The sequence below is a fragment of the Pantherophis guttatus genome, chromosome 1 (assembly GCF_059756535.1).
Source record: "Pantherophis guttatus breed Tessera chromosome 1, ASM5975653v1, whole genome shotgun sequence".
NCBI lineage: Eukaryota > Metazoa > Chordata > Lepidosauria > Squamata > Colubridae > Pantherophis > Pantherophis guttatus.
This window is the reverse complement of record NC_142063.1, coordinates 317,925,659-317,940,465: the sequence shown is the minus strand read 5'-3', so window position 1 is coordinate 317,940,465 and position 14,807 is coordinate 317,925,659.

The following is a 14,807-nucleotide window of genomic DNA, read 5'->3' as shown; positions in this document are numbered from 1 at the left end:
CCCAAGTGCAAATAACAGAGTCCCAGTCTCCATCCATTCATGACCAGAGATTTTTTTTTTTCATGCATGAAATTTAGACTCACATTTTCCAGCATACAAACTCCAATTTGATCGGTGGTTGGAGGGCAAACACTAAGACGGCAAAATCCACCTTTATTCCTGCATTCTGCAAACCCTTGCGTGGCACCTGAAATATATATAAAAATGGGCACAGCTGAAAAGAATATCTGGATGTCTCCTCCATATGTTGGTAATTTTCCCCCTTTCAGATCAGGAAGCAATTCATCTTTCCTTCTTGATCTGCCTGCGGTCTATGCCATTTTAAATGTATCTACATGCATTTAACACATTTAAGGAATGCGGTGGCTCAGTGGCTAAGATGCTGAGCTTGTCGATTGAAAGGTCGCCAGTTCAGCGGTTTGAATCCCTAATGCTGTGTAATGGGGTGAGCTCCTGTTACTTGTCCCAGCTTCTGCCAACCTAGCAGTTCAAAAGCACGTAAAATATGCAAATAGAAAAATAGGGACCACCTTTGGTGGGAAGGTAACAGCGTTCCGTGCACCTTTGGCATTTTGTCATTCCGGCCACATGACTACGGAGACGTCTTCAGACAGCACTGGCTCTTTGGCTTTGAAACGGAGATGAGCACCACCGCCTAGAATTGGGAACAACTAGCACATATGTGCGAGAGGAACCTTTACATGCATATGCTGAAAATCTATGGCATCACAAAAAATACACAATACAGTCAACACTGATAGCTGGGGCATTCTTCAATTGACTCTTATGCCTATTCCTGCAGGGATCCCCAATCCCCGGACTGGCACCGGTCTGCCACATGCCAGAAACTAGTCTGCGCAAACAAGTGAATCCCCATCTGCGGGATATAGGCAGCACACAAAAACCATGCCCCTCCGGTCCACAGAAAAACCTCTCTCCATGGAACCAGTCCCTGGTGCCCAAAAGGTTGAAAGCCACTGTATTACTGCATTGGGAGAACCAGGGAAACCAGCTGATATCCAAAATAAAAATTGTTTTATTTAACTCCTAGTGGGCTAATCAGATAGGACAATATGAAAACCAAGTGATTTAATGTGCATCTGCAGCAGCGCACAAGCTGGGCAAGTATGTCTGTTTATGTACTGGTACTGTATGTAAATAAACATGAAGAAAGCGTGGGGAATATCATTTCAGCCCTGAACTACAACTAATATCCTTTGTTGGTACATGAAAAAAGGACTGGAAATAAAGCTTTGCTAGTCCTTTATTAAAGTTTATTTGCTTGTAATGTCTGCCCCAAAGTCCTCGTTTCTGCCTCCTTTTCTTATTTTTACAACTGAAAATGAAAACAGGACACACTGCATTGAACTGTTGTTTCTTTTTCAGAAAAAGTAAGGACTGAGCAATGTTGCTAAATTTATGAGTGACATCTGCGCAACAAATTCCCAAAGCCTATTCTTTAAGGAACTGATAGGCATCTTTTCTGTACTTTTATGCAGGTACTAAGTTATACAGAAGAACTGTGACAGCTTAGTTTCTTAGAAAAGAAAATAAGAAAAGAAAAGTAAATGTATTTCTTGCTGTTATGCATATCTTACCTGGCAAAGGTAGGCAGACAAGAAGGGTAATTCCCAATAAAAGGTAATAGAACTTCATCTCAAGGCTGTTTGGGAACTGGTATTAGATCTGGAATGGATCACAGTCTATATTTATAGGGCTGTTAGGACTGTTATTACTGTTGTGAAATGTTGAACAATTGCAAATATGAAATACGTTGCTTTAATGGATCTTGCATAAGACATTTCTTTTCACAGTTTAATATTTTTATTGGATCATTTTTTTCCATTTGAAGCCCAAAATTCAGAAGCAGTCCATGTGGGAACAAAACTACTTATATTCTTTTCTTTAATCAAAATGGTCAATTTAGCTGTTTCTGCCAACTCCATCAGCTTCTGTAGCCATTCGTCCACAGTGGGAATTGAAGTGTCCTTCCATTTTTGTGTGTATAATAATCTTGCTGCTGTCAAGATATATAAGATCAAAGTTACATTTTTTTCCTCCAAGTCTTTTTCCATTAAACCCCAAAGAAAAGTTTCATTTTTATTTCGTTTTAAGAACTTTCTTAAATTAGAATTACAATATGAACCTTACTCCAAAATTTCTTTGCTTTATCACACGTCCACCATTAAAGTTCCTTCTTTGCTATTTTTGTCATTAATTGTAATGCAAAGAATAGAATCCTAGGTACGTATAACTGAGGGAGTTGGAATATTACTTTTTCTGGCATTCCAGGAGAATCAGGGTTATAGTTCAAGATACCGGTACCTCGGGCTTCCGGTCTGGCTTCCGCTGCCGCCAGATGGTCCTTTGAGACCGCCAGCCCCGAAGCCTGTAAAGAGCCGCCTTTACACCTGAAAGGCGGCTCGAAAAACTCCATTTCCTGACGGAAATGTGAGTTAGAGCAGGCAAGGGCAGGTAGAGCCCTCTGCGAAGTCTCCAGAGTTTTTTTTTAACTCTTGGGGACGAGCAGGTAGTGGCTCTCTATTCCCGTTCGCCGTTGCTCCGGGCTTTGGGAGGACTCTGCCTTTTTTGTAGAGCAAGGCGCTGGAACTGGATCGAACAACGAACTTAACAGATGGATTATTTAAAAAAAAAGATGAGACTTGGACTTGGGACCTAAACTGCAAGTATCCTTAAAGAATTTATACGCATTTTAGAGTGAAAAAAAAAGAATTTTTTTTTTAAAATGGCGACCGCTGAGGCTTGGGAAGTAGAAGAAAGCCGAAAGTGAGAGTCATTCCGTAATAGCTACAAAGTAGCGGAATATATAGTGCTGGCTACAATTTGGAAGAAAAATAGTTATTTTAAGTTCCTTTCTTCTTGGAGATTTGTACTTGATCTTGTTTGGGGAAAAGTTTTTCTCTTACTAAAAAAATAAAAAGAGTTTGCTGTCAGGATGGCGTTAAAACTTATAAAGCCTGATAGACAAGCAGTGGGGGGGGGTGCTCCCCCACTTACAATTGTCTGAACAAGCTTTGAGCCTACAGACTCTGCAGAATGGTTTTAACTTAAAAGAATTTCTTCAGGAGGAAATGGCAAAATATTATGAGACAGTGAACCAGAAATTTGAAAAATTAAGGCAGGAAATTAAAGAAATGATACAACTAAAGTATGATAATCTGCAACGAAAGATTGTAACAGTGACTAATGGTTTTTCAGAAGTTGTTATAAAGTTGGACACAAATATTAAATTACTAGAGTCTAAAATGGAGGAAGTTGAAGATAAGATTTATAATTTGGATAATAAAATACAAAGAATTGAAAATGATTTAACAAACATTCAAGACAATAGTTTAGAAGTAAAGTCTAAAAAGGAAGCTGGTCACGTGATTTATAATGCAGAAGATATAAAGCAAGGAACTGAAAGAGAAGTTGTAATGATGCAATATAGGCTTACAGAATTTGCGATCAGAATGAGAGGTTTACAGGAAAATAACTGTGATGATTTAAGAAAAACATCTGCTCAAGTTCTGGCTGGGATCTTAAAGGTTCATCCTGAGGAGGTATCATGTAAAATTGACAAGGCCTATAGAGTAAATTCTTGGATTGCAAAGCAAAGGCAATTGCCTAGAGATGTGGTGATATACTTTACAGATAAAGAAATAAGAAATGATATTGTGCAAAAATCCTTCAATTCTACTCCACAACTGTATGGGAGAAAAATTTGGATATTTAAAGAATTGCCGCCTAAGATGTTAAGAGATAGAAAGAAATTTGGACTTTTGGTGACTGAGCTAAGAAAACAAAATATTTTATTCAGGTGGGATGCTCCAGTGGGTATAATATTGAGATATCAAGGAGAAAGATATCAATTAAATACTGTTGAAAATGCGGAAGAATTTTACTACAAGGTCCTTAAAAAGCAAAATCAACAAGAGATAGAAACTCAAGAAAAGCAGAAGGAGATGGAAGTAATGAAGAAACAACAAATTACAGAGGTCTCCACAGATGAGTCACTTCTGGATTCTCTCTCAGAGGTCTCAGCTGGACTATTTAATATAAGAGAGGCGGTTCCGGATTCTAATGTAATGACTTATCAAGACACAAACCAGCATCGAAATCTATCAGTTGATATACAATTTATAGAACCAGAAAGATTTAAGCCACAAAAGCAAAACCAACAAGATCAAGTTATAGATCAGTATGAAAACCAAATAGTTGATACACAATCTACAGAAAGGAATTCAGGACGGAGATTTAACCCACAAAAAGTCAAGAAAAGAAGAAGCAGGTCTCACAAAAACAAAAACTTTTAAACTAAACAACAGTGTAATGCCAGTTATTTAAGAGATGATTGAATATATGAAAAGATAATGGGCAAAGTATTGGTTTATTTTATCCTGAGGAGAATGACAGACCTCTGCAGTGCTGAACTTTGGGGATGAGAAAAGGGCCTTAAATTGAATGGATTGGAAATATCTTTTTTTGTTTTTTGGATTTCTTGATAAATATATTACGTTTATGCTGAGTTATATGGCAAGAGAGTTACTGGATTGGGGCACGCAGAAGATCTGGTTGTTACCCTATTATGGTGGTTGGAATTAATAATCTGGACAAAAGACACCTCTATAGACATTATATGGAATATAAATATAAAGTCACTCGGGTGGTTGTTTTTTTTTTTTTTTTAATATGAAGATATTTGTTACTGATGGGGGCAGATGGTAATTGAAGATACCGAAAATATTGTTGGAATTTGGATGTGATGTTACCCTAACATGGGTGATGGAGTTTATTATCCAGCTGAAAGATGTTACAGAAGATATTATATGGATTACAAGTTTAAAGTCTTTATAGGATTTTATTTATATAAGGGAATTTTTTTTTCTAGTGGAGTAGGCAGAAGAATAAAGATATTAAGAACAATTAACTATGGTAGTCTTGTAGGAAAGTGGGTGGAGACAGATTAGGTTACTGATTGTTTAGCTTAAAGAAAAGGGATATTATGTTTAGATGTGAATGTATGTAAAAGATTTGAGTTAAGAGATATAACGATGGGGGGGGAAGGAAATGGGTAGCTGAATTGAATGAATGTTAAATTAGGATTTATTATATAGTTTTATAGTGGAAGGTTGCTTTGAAATGTTATATTAATATATATAAAAGATTTGACTTAAGAGATATATGTATGGGGGGTAGTAATAATGTTATAATAGAATGTCACTTTGAAATGTATAGTATAGTATAAGGGGGATATGATAATTTTATTAAAAAGAAAGGGTCAGCATAGGGGGATGGAGTAAGTGGATGGTAAAGTATTATATAATCTGTTATGAATTTGGGTTTTATTATGAAGAAGTCACAGGGGGAGGGGAGGGGGAGGAGGGGTTAGGGAGGAGGGGGGGAAAAGGGGGAAAAATCTGTATTTGAAAAACTTTTTCAATAAAAAAAAAAAGAAAAAAGATACCGGTACCTCTTGCTCTCCCTGGATTCTCTTTCCATAAAATGAAACGAACCAAATATCTGAGTATTGTGGAGATACTTCTTGAACAAGCTCCTAATACTGGCCCAGAATTGCTGCCTCCTGGTACCCCTTAGAATTTGAGATGGCATTTACTTTGGTTTCTGCTTTTCCCAGGGAACATACAGGTAATCAAATGTAATTCACTTGAATTACATCACTATATTCATGATATTGCTTTCATCTCATTTCAACCCATGAATGTGGCTATCTGAAATGTTCTTTTCCCTCTTCAGTCTTTAAATGATATTTTGCCCTTAAACTGATGTCAAGTCATGACAGACTGAAAGCACGAAAAATGTAGAATGTGACTGTCAGTACCAATACCAGCATAACGGAGTTGGAATCTTCTACTCCAAGCCCCTGTTCAAGCAGGAGACCCTATACCATTCCAGACAAATGGTTATCAAACCTCCAGTGATGGAGCACCCACAACTTCTGGAGGCAAGCAATTCCAGTGATTAATTGTTGTCTGGAAATTTTTCCTTAAATCTAGGTTGGTTCTCTCATTGATAAGTTTTCATTCATTGCTTCTAGTCCTGCTTCAGGTGCTTTGGGAAATAGGTTAACCCTGTCTTCTTTGTAACAGCACCTTAGATATTGGAACACTGCTATCATATCACCCTAATCCTTCTTTTCTTTAAACTAGACAAACCCAATTCCTGCAGCCGTTCTTCATATGTTTTAGCCTTCAGTCCCTAATCATATTTGTTGCTCTTCTCCGCACTCTTTCTAGAATCCCAACATCTTTTTTATATCATAGCGACAAAAACTAGATGCAATATTCGAGGTGGTTTTACCAAAGCATTATAATGTGGTACTAACACTTCATGTAATCTTCATTCTATCCCTCTGTTAATGCATCCATTGGACCTGATATAAGAAATTGCAGGATTAACTGTAGAGTGTGCCAGATGCTTTCTCTATGTACAAATATATTTCCCCACTTTAACATTCAAGATGCAATTCCGTTTGTTAAACTGGTGTTTTTTGGACTTGGCAACATTAAGAAGCTTGCAGTTCAACTCCTAGAATTCCACAGCTATCTTAAAGTTGCCATGTTTGAGAAACTCTGCTTTTTATGCTTGTAGGAAATCACTTGGATTTTGCCAAGATCCATTGATTAAACTACTACTGTATGCTAATATTGATAATTGAAAGGGCCCAGGCAAGACAAGACCTTCTGATGGCTAGGCTGTTTTTTTATTGTCCCCAGTATGTATGTAACTATGATCTGCTTAATTAGGCATTGTTGACAAGGTTAGAATTCTCTGGATAGACATAGTTCATGTTTATAAAATCACATCTTAGAAGCCACGAAGGTTACGTTGCAGACACAGCCTAAACTGAAACTAACATACATACTATGGTTCAGCATGCTATATTACTAGTTTTCAACCTCAGCTATTGATTACAGCTCTATGTGTGATATCATGGTTGTGTTATGTTCGTCACTATACCTTATAAAGCAGTAGTGGGTTCCTCTGACCTTCGCTACTGGTTCAGAACCGGGAGCGTGCGCACACATGCGCTTGCTTTGCTTGCGCACGTCCCTTCTGTGTATCCGCAGAACGTCTGTGGGCGGTGGGCGAAGCCTACCACCGCCACCACTACCAGTTTGCCCAAACCGGGGAGAACCGGTAGAAACCCACCACTGTTATAAAGACAAAGTCAGGTGGTGAAAGTGAACTACAGTAGTGATTTAAGACACAGGAGGGAGCAATCTGCAAGGTCAAAGCAACCTTTATATTTATAGAGCCAGTTTCTAAGTTTGCTCTCCCAATAAGTTTAATTTCTAAGTTTAGAGCCCAATAAGTTCTAAACACAGAATTTTAACTATTTCTTGGAAGAGAAAAAAGGAACTTTTGAAACAAACTTTTTACCCTTCCTTTTTCTTTTTATATGCAAGTCAAGAAAGAAAGCACACCCATATTCCTTCCTCCTCCCTTTTGCCCACAAGAGCAAACCTGTGAGGCTGAGGGAATGCAACTGGTCCAAAATCACCCAACTCATTTTTCATGCCTAAGCAGGGCTATAACTGACAGTCGCCTGGTTTCAGGGCCAACACCTTAACCACTACACCAATCTGGCTCTCACCTAATAGGGATGGAAAGAAATGGGCTATATTATGTACTCTCCTTCCATAGAGAGAAGGCACATCCAACCATAAAGGAAGGAAATATTGCTTATGAGATGTTGGCTTATTTCACTGCATAAGATTGTAATTTTTTTTTTTATTGAAAAAGTTTTAAAACAAACCCAATTTCCCCACAACCCTCCCTCCCAACCCCCCCTCCCCCTCCCCGACTTCCCAGAGCAGAACACAAGGTATTTCTATTGACCTTTAACAATAAACTAAATTGCATAACCAATCATTAAACTAACACCCCCTTAAAAAAAAATCTTAACCCCCCATGTATAAAATCCTATTTCTTAAACATAAAACTTCTAATATCACTTATATAACACTTATACAAATAAAAGAGATCATTCATAAGCTATTTGATATTTTTTGGTCTGATAATTATTTTGTATATAGTCAATCCATCTTCTCCAGTCCTGTATATACTTTTCTTGTGTGTGATCCTTCAAATATGCTGAAATTTTAGCCATTTCAGCTAAATTAGTTACTTTCAATATCCAATCATCAATAGTAGGCAAAAAGTCCTTCTTCCAATGTTGTGCTACCAACAATCTTGCTGCTGTTATCAAGTTCAAAATCAATTTAGTCTCTACAACTATACAGTCCGTAGTTATACCCAGTAAGAACAACTGTGGAGTAAATTTCAGTCTCTTTTTAAGAATATTCTGCATCACCCACCAAATCTTTATCCAAAATGCCTTGATTTTTCTACAAGTCCACCATATATGATAATAAGTTGCATCATCACAGTCACAACTCCAACATTTAGCTTGCACATTAGGATACATACATGATAATTTTTTGGGATCTAAGTGCCATCTATAAAACATTTTATAAAAATTTTCTCTTAAATTTTGTGCTTGTGTAAATTTCACATTTCTAATCCAAATCTTTTCCCAAGTCTCCATCATTACTGGCTCTTGAAAATTTTGTGCCCATTTAATCATACAATCTTTAACCAGTTCCGTCTCAGAATCTATTTCCAATAAAGCATTATACAACCTTTTAATATGCATTTGTTTTTGATCTCTAATTTGTTTTTCCAAATTCTCCTCATTTTGCACAAAGCCAGTTTTTTGGTCTTCCTTCCATCTAGCTTGAAGTTGACCGTACTGAAACCATGTATAAATTATACCTTCTTCTCTCAGCGTATCTAGAGATTTAAAATACATTACCCCCCTTTCCATAATAAGAAGCTCTTTATAGGTAATCACCTCCTGTTTTTGTTCTATACTTATATTTTCTATTGCATGTCTAGGATTTGCCCATACAGGTATCTTATAATTTAACTTATATTGATATTTTTTCCAAACCCTCAACAAAGCATTTCTTAATATATGAGCCTTAAATACTTTATCCACTTTTTTATCATATAACAGATAGGCATGCCATCCATATAACAAATCATAACCTTCTAAATTCAAAATTCTCCCCTCAGTTAAATTAAACCAATCACTAATTTGTGATAAAACCGCTGCTTCATAATATAATCTTACATTAGGCATTTTGAGACCCCCTCTTTCACGTGTATCTTGTATAATTTTCATTTTTATTCTGGGTTTTTTCCCAGCCCAAATGAAAGTGTTAACACCTTTCTGCCATTCTCTCAAATTTTCATCTTTTTTAAGCACAGGTATTATTTGGAACAAAAATAAAAATCTAGGTAAGACATTCATTTTAATTGCTGCAATTCTTCCCAATAAAGACAACTGTAATTTTTCCCAATTTTCCATATCCTTCTGTACCTTCTGCCAAAGAACCTCATAGTTATTTTTATATAATTTTGTATTTGAAGCTGCTATGTATACCCCTAGATATTTAACCTTTTTAACTATTTCAAAATCTGTTAATCTTGCTAGTTTATCTCTTTCAGGTATAGTCATATTTTTAACTATCATCTTTGTCTTATGTGAGTTAACTTTAAATCCTGATACTTTCCTGTATTGATCAATTATATCCAATATATATGGAGCCGACTCTATAGGTTGGGATAAGGTAATAACCAAGTCATCTGCGAATGCTCTTAATCTATAATCTTGTTGTCTAATTACAATACCCTTCAATTTTTCTGAGTCACGTATCTTGTTCAATAGCACTTCCAAAGTCAAAATAAACAGTAATGGAGACAGAGGACACCCCTGCCTTGTTCCTTTCTCAATTTTAAAAACCTCTGTTAAACCTCCATTAACTATAATTTGTGCTGTTTGCTGCTGATATATCGCTCTAATTGATTGTGTGAAATATTCCCCAAAGTGCATTTTCTCTATTATTTTAAACAAAAATTGCCAGTTCAGACGATCAAATGCCTTCTCTGCATCCAAAAATATAAACGCTGCAGGGACTTGATTGTTTTTTTCCAAATATTCCAATAAGTTTACAATTTGTCTAACATTATATCTCATTTGTCTCCCTTTTATAAACCCTGATTGATCATTATGAATTATTTGTTGCATAACTGGCATTAATCTAGTAGCTAATATCTTAGCAAAAATCTTATAATCAGTATTCAGAAGTGAAATTGGCCTAAAATTCTCGGGTTTAGTAGAATTTTGGTCCTCCTTTGGAATTAGTGAAACAAAGGCTGTTTTCCAGGAAGGTGGTACTCCTCCTCCTACTTGTATTTTATTAAATAAAATTTTGAGTGGTTCTAACATTTCAGATTGTAAATGTTTATAATAAACAGCTGTTAATCCATCTGTTCCCGGAGCCTTACCTATTTTTAATTGTTTAATTGCCCCAACAATTTCCTCAGAAGTTATTGGCTGATTCAATCTCTCTCTCTGTTCCAGCGTTAATTCAGAAATCTCCTTCTTTAAATATCTATCAATATCCACATCTTGAATTACATCTTTAGCATATAACTTTGTATAAAACTCCAAAAAAGCCTTTTTTATTAAATTCTGTTGATAAATCTCTTTACCTCTAAATTCTATCTTGTCTATAACACGTGATTTTTGTTTTTTCCTCATCGTGTAAGCCAACCATCTCCCAGGTTTATTAGCATTACAAAATGTATTATGTCTGGCATATCGTATGCTGGTTGCTACTTGCCCAGCCATTAACATATTAAATTGCTCTCTTAAGATATTAATCATATCTTTTGCCTTTTTATCTCCCAGGTTAAATAAGATTGTAATTTAAGTTCCTTTGTGGAAATTCAACCTAGCTGAGCCCATGAAGTCTTTAATGTTTGCTTTGTCAAGGTAATCTAAGTAAACTACATTGCTTATTTTGATACATAGAAGATACATGGTAGTTTCTTTAATTTAATTTAATTTAATTTAATTTAATTATTTCCAATTTATATACCGCCCTTCTCCCTGAGGACTCAGGGCGGTGAACAGCCAAGATAAAAAGACATAGAATACAAATATTAAAACATTTAAATATATATATAAATTTTGTCCCGAAAGTTAAGAATCACAGACTAATTAAAAGAATTTAAAAATTTCTTCTTAAGCCAACCCGGCTTGCTGAAAAAGATGGGTTTTCAGGGAACGACGGAAGGCATTGAGGTCATGGATTCTTCTTATCTCCGGGGGCAACTGATTCCAGAGGGTGGGAGCCCCCACAGAGAAGGCCCTCCCCCTGGGGGCCACCAGCCTACATTGTTTGGCTGATGGCACCCTGAGGAGGCCCTCTCTGTGGGAGCGCACGGGTCGATGGGAGGTCGTTGGTAGCAGCAGGCGGTCTCGGAGATAGCTAGGCCCTATGCCATGGAGCGCTTTAAAGGTGATAACCAACACCTTGAAGCGCACCCGGAAGACCACCGGGAGCCAGTGCAGCTCGCGCAGGAGCGGTGTTACATGGGAGCGCCATGTTGCTCCCATCACTACCCACGCTGCTGCATTCTGGACCAGCTGGAGCCTCCGGGTGCTCTTCAAGGGGAGCCCCATGTAGAGAGCATTGCAGTAGTCAAGGTGAGAGGTGACGAGGGCGTGAGTGACTGTGCACAAGGAATCCCAATCAAGAAAGGGCCGCAACTGGCGAATCAGGTGAACCTGATAAAAGGTCCCCCTGGTAACAGCCGTCAGATGTTCCTCCAAAGACAGCTGCCTATCCAGGAGGACTCCCAGATTGCGAGCCCTTTCAGTGGGGGCCAAAGACTCGCCCCCAATAGTCAGTGATGGAGTCAACTGACTATATCGGGATGCCGGGAGCCACAGCCACTCAGTCTTGGAAGGGTTGAGCCTGAGCCTGTTCCTCCCCATCCAGTTCCGCACAGCCTCCAGGCACTGGGACATCACTTCAAGGGCATCGTTGGGGTGGCCTGGAGTGGAGATGTACAGCTGGGTGTCATCAGCGTACTGGTGGTATCTCACCCCAAAGCCACGGATGATCTCGCCGAGCGGCTTCACATAATAGAAGGGGCGAGAGGACCGATCCCTGCAGCACTCCACAAATGAGAGGCCTCGAGGTCGACCTCTGCCCCCCTGCCAACACAAACTGCAACCGGTCGGAGAGAAAGGAGGAGAACCACCGCAACACAGTGCCTCCCACCCCCAACTCTTCCAGCCGGTGCAGCATGATACCTTGGTCGATGGTATCAAAAGCCGCTGAGAGATCTAATAGTTCCAGAACAGAGGAATAACCCCTGTCCCGAGCCCTCCAGAGATCATCCACCAACGCGACCAATGCCGTTTCCACGCTGTGCCCAGACCTGAAACCCGACTGGAACGGATCTAGATAGGATGTTTCCTCCAGGAATTGCGGAAACTGTTGCGTGACCACACTCTCAACAACCTTCGCAATGAAGCGAAGGTTGGAGACAGGACGATAGTTAGCCAATATTGCTGGATCCAGGGACGGCTTCTTGATGAGACGCCTCACCACCGCCTCTTTCAGGGCAGCGGGGAAGTGACCCTCACTCAACGATGTGATTATTTCGCTGCTCTCATTGCGTCTGCAGAAAATCATCCAGCAGCCTTGTTTCGAGTGACCCGCTCTCTTCTCAACCAGGGAGCAAGGGAGGACCCCCTACAAGGCAGTGCTGAGGATTTTGTACAATTTCTGCAAGACAAAGTCACTCAGATCTGGATGGGGTTAGATTCTGACTGGACAGAATCCGACGAGGAAGTGGGAGCAAGTCTTGAAGGTGACATATGGGTTGAGTTTGACCCTGTTTCCATAGATGAAGTGGATAGGCTTGTGGGTAGATTGGGGGCCTCCACATCTTTATTGGACCCATGTCCTTCCTGGCTTGTTGAGGCAACCAGAGAGGTGATTGGAGACTAGATCCGTTGTTGACACCATTGTTCCCCTTATCCAAATAGCGGCCCAAGTAACCACCAGATGACACCACAACCAACACGACCAACCAACAAGCGATCTAATGGCAAAACTCAAAACTGAACTGCTGTCAGACACCTGGTTCCGAGACAATCAACACATCCTGACAAAAAGGGATGACCTCGCATGGAAGGGGACAAAGCTCTATGTCCCGGAATCCCTACGCACCCTGATCCTCCAGAGGAGCCACGATGTTAAACCGGCAAAACCTAAGAGGAAAAGGAAGGAAGGAAGGCTATGGCTATGCAAATAACACCTGCAGCAGTTTCAATGCCATGGTAAGATTGCATGCTGCCCAACTTCTAGTGACTAAATTAGGGGTCTGCAAACTTAAATACTCAAAGAGTCATTTGGACCCGTTTCCCACAGAAAAGAAAACACTGGGAGCCACAAAACCCTTCCCATGCCTGTCTCTTTCTTGAGCAGCCACAAAACTAGCATATGTAGTTGAAGTAAGCATTCTGTTTTCTTCTGAAACTTTTACCTTCTTGGATTTATCCATGGTTAGCCCACTGGGGGATTGAAAGGCTCAATAAATTGTGTGCTGGCGGGTGTCGCACATTGGCGGTTGTGACGTATATTTAGATAGATAGATAGATAGATAGATAGATAGATAGATAGATAGATAGATATAGATAGATTAGTAGATAGATACAGTAGATAGATAGATAGATAGATAGATATAGATAGATAGATTAGTAGATAGATACAGTAGATACATATATAGATAGATAGATAGATAGATAGATAGATAGATAGATGATAGATGATAGATAGATAGATAGATAGATAGATAGATAGATAGATAGATAGATGATACAGATAGATGATTTATAGATAGATAGATAGATAGATAGATAGATAGATAGATAGATAGATAGATAAATAGATAGATAGATAGATAGATAGATAGGAGAGACCGGAAGTTGGCGTTGCGGCGAAACGGACAGAAGATTTCGGGGCTCCGAAATCTCCGCTGATAGCCCCGTTGCAGGACGGTCCTTTTTGGACCCCACATTCTAGTTTTGACTGTGGTAGTGGAGGGCATCTCCTGTCGATTCCAGGGACATCGCAAAGTCCCTGGTCGATACAGGAACTTTGCCCTTTTTCCGGCAACGGGGTTGCAGCCATCAGCTCCCAAGGCTGGGACAGCTTCAGGAGAAGAAAGGAGAATGACAGCGAACTAGAGTGGTGAGAATCTTATTTTTTTAATTGATAAAAAGAACATCCTGAGGAACTAGAGACTTTGAACTTAAGATGGAGATGAAATAAGCAGCAACTTTAATTTGGAATTGATTTTTAATACCCTATTACTCAATTTGGAAGACCTTTAAATTAGCTTTTTGTTTTGCTGACCGGGACTGGATTGAAAAAGAAGTGATTAACATTGACATTTGGTTGAGCTTGCCTTTTTTAAAATGAATGTTTGACTTTGGTTTGGTTTTCTTTTTTGGTGATTGAAGCCTCTCTATTTTTTCTTTTCTTTTTTTTCTCCTTTTGTAATTTTTTGTAAACTTTTAATAAGGAAGCTTTGGATTTTAAAGATTTTAAAGCACAGAAAAGACAGGAGAATGTGTACTGCTGCCATCTGCTGGAGGTGATACTTTGTTGCTGTGTTTTTATAAGCAATTTCCAGAAGATACATTGTAGCCATAACTGAGACTCTGAATCTTGAGCTGATAAATGTGTGTGAGAACACCAGAGGAAGTGGAGGCTTCCCGTTGCGTCATGCTAAATGGAGGACTAGGAATTGTGTAGCTGCTTATCCTAGTTCTCCCTTTTCTGTGTCTGGCGGTTGTTCCTGCGCCATCGTGAGCCGTGGAGAGGCTTGCGAAGAAGGGGAGGTATCGGGGC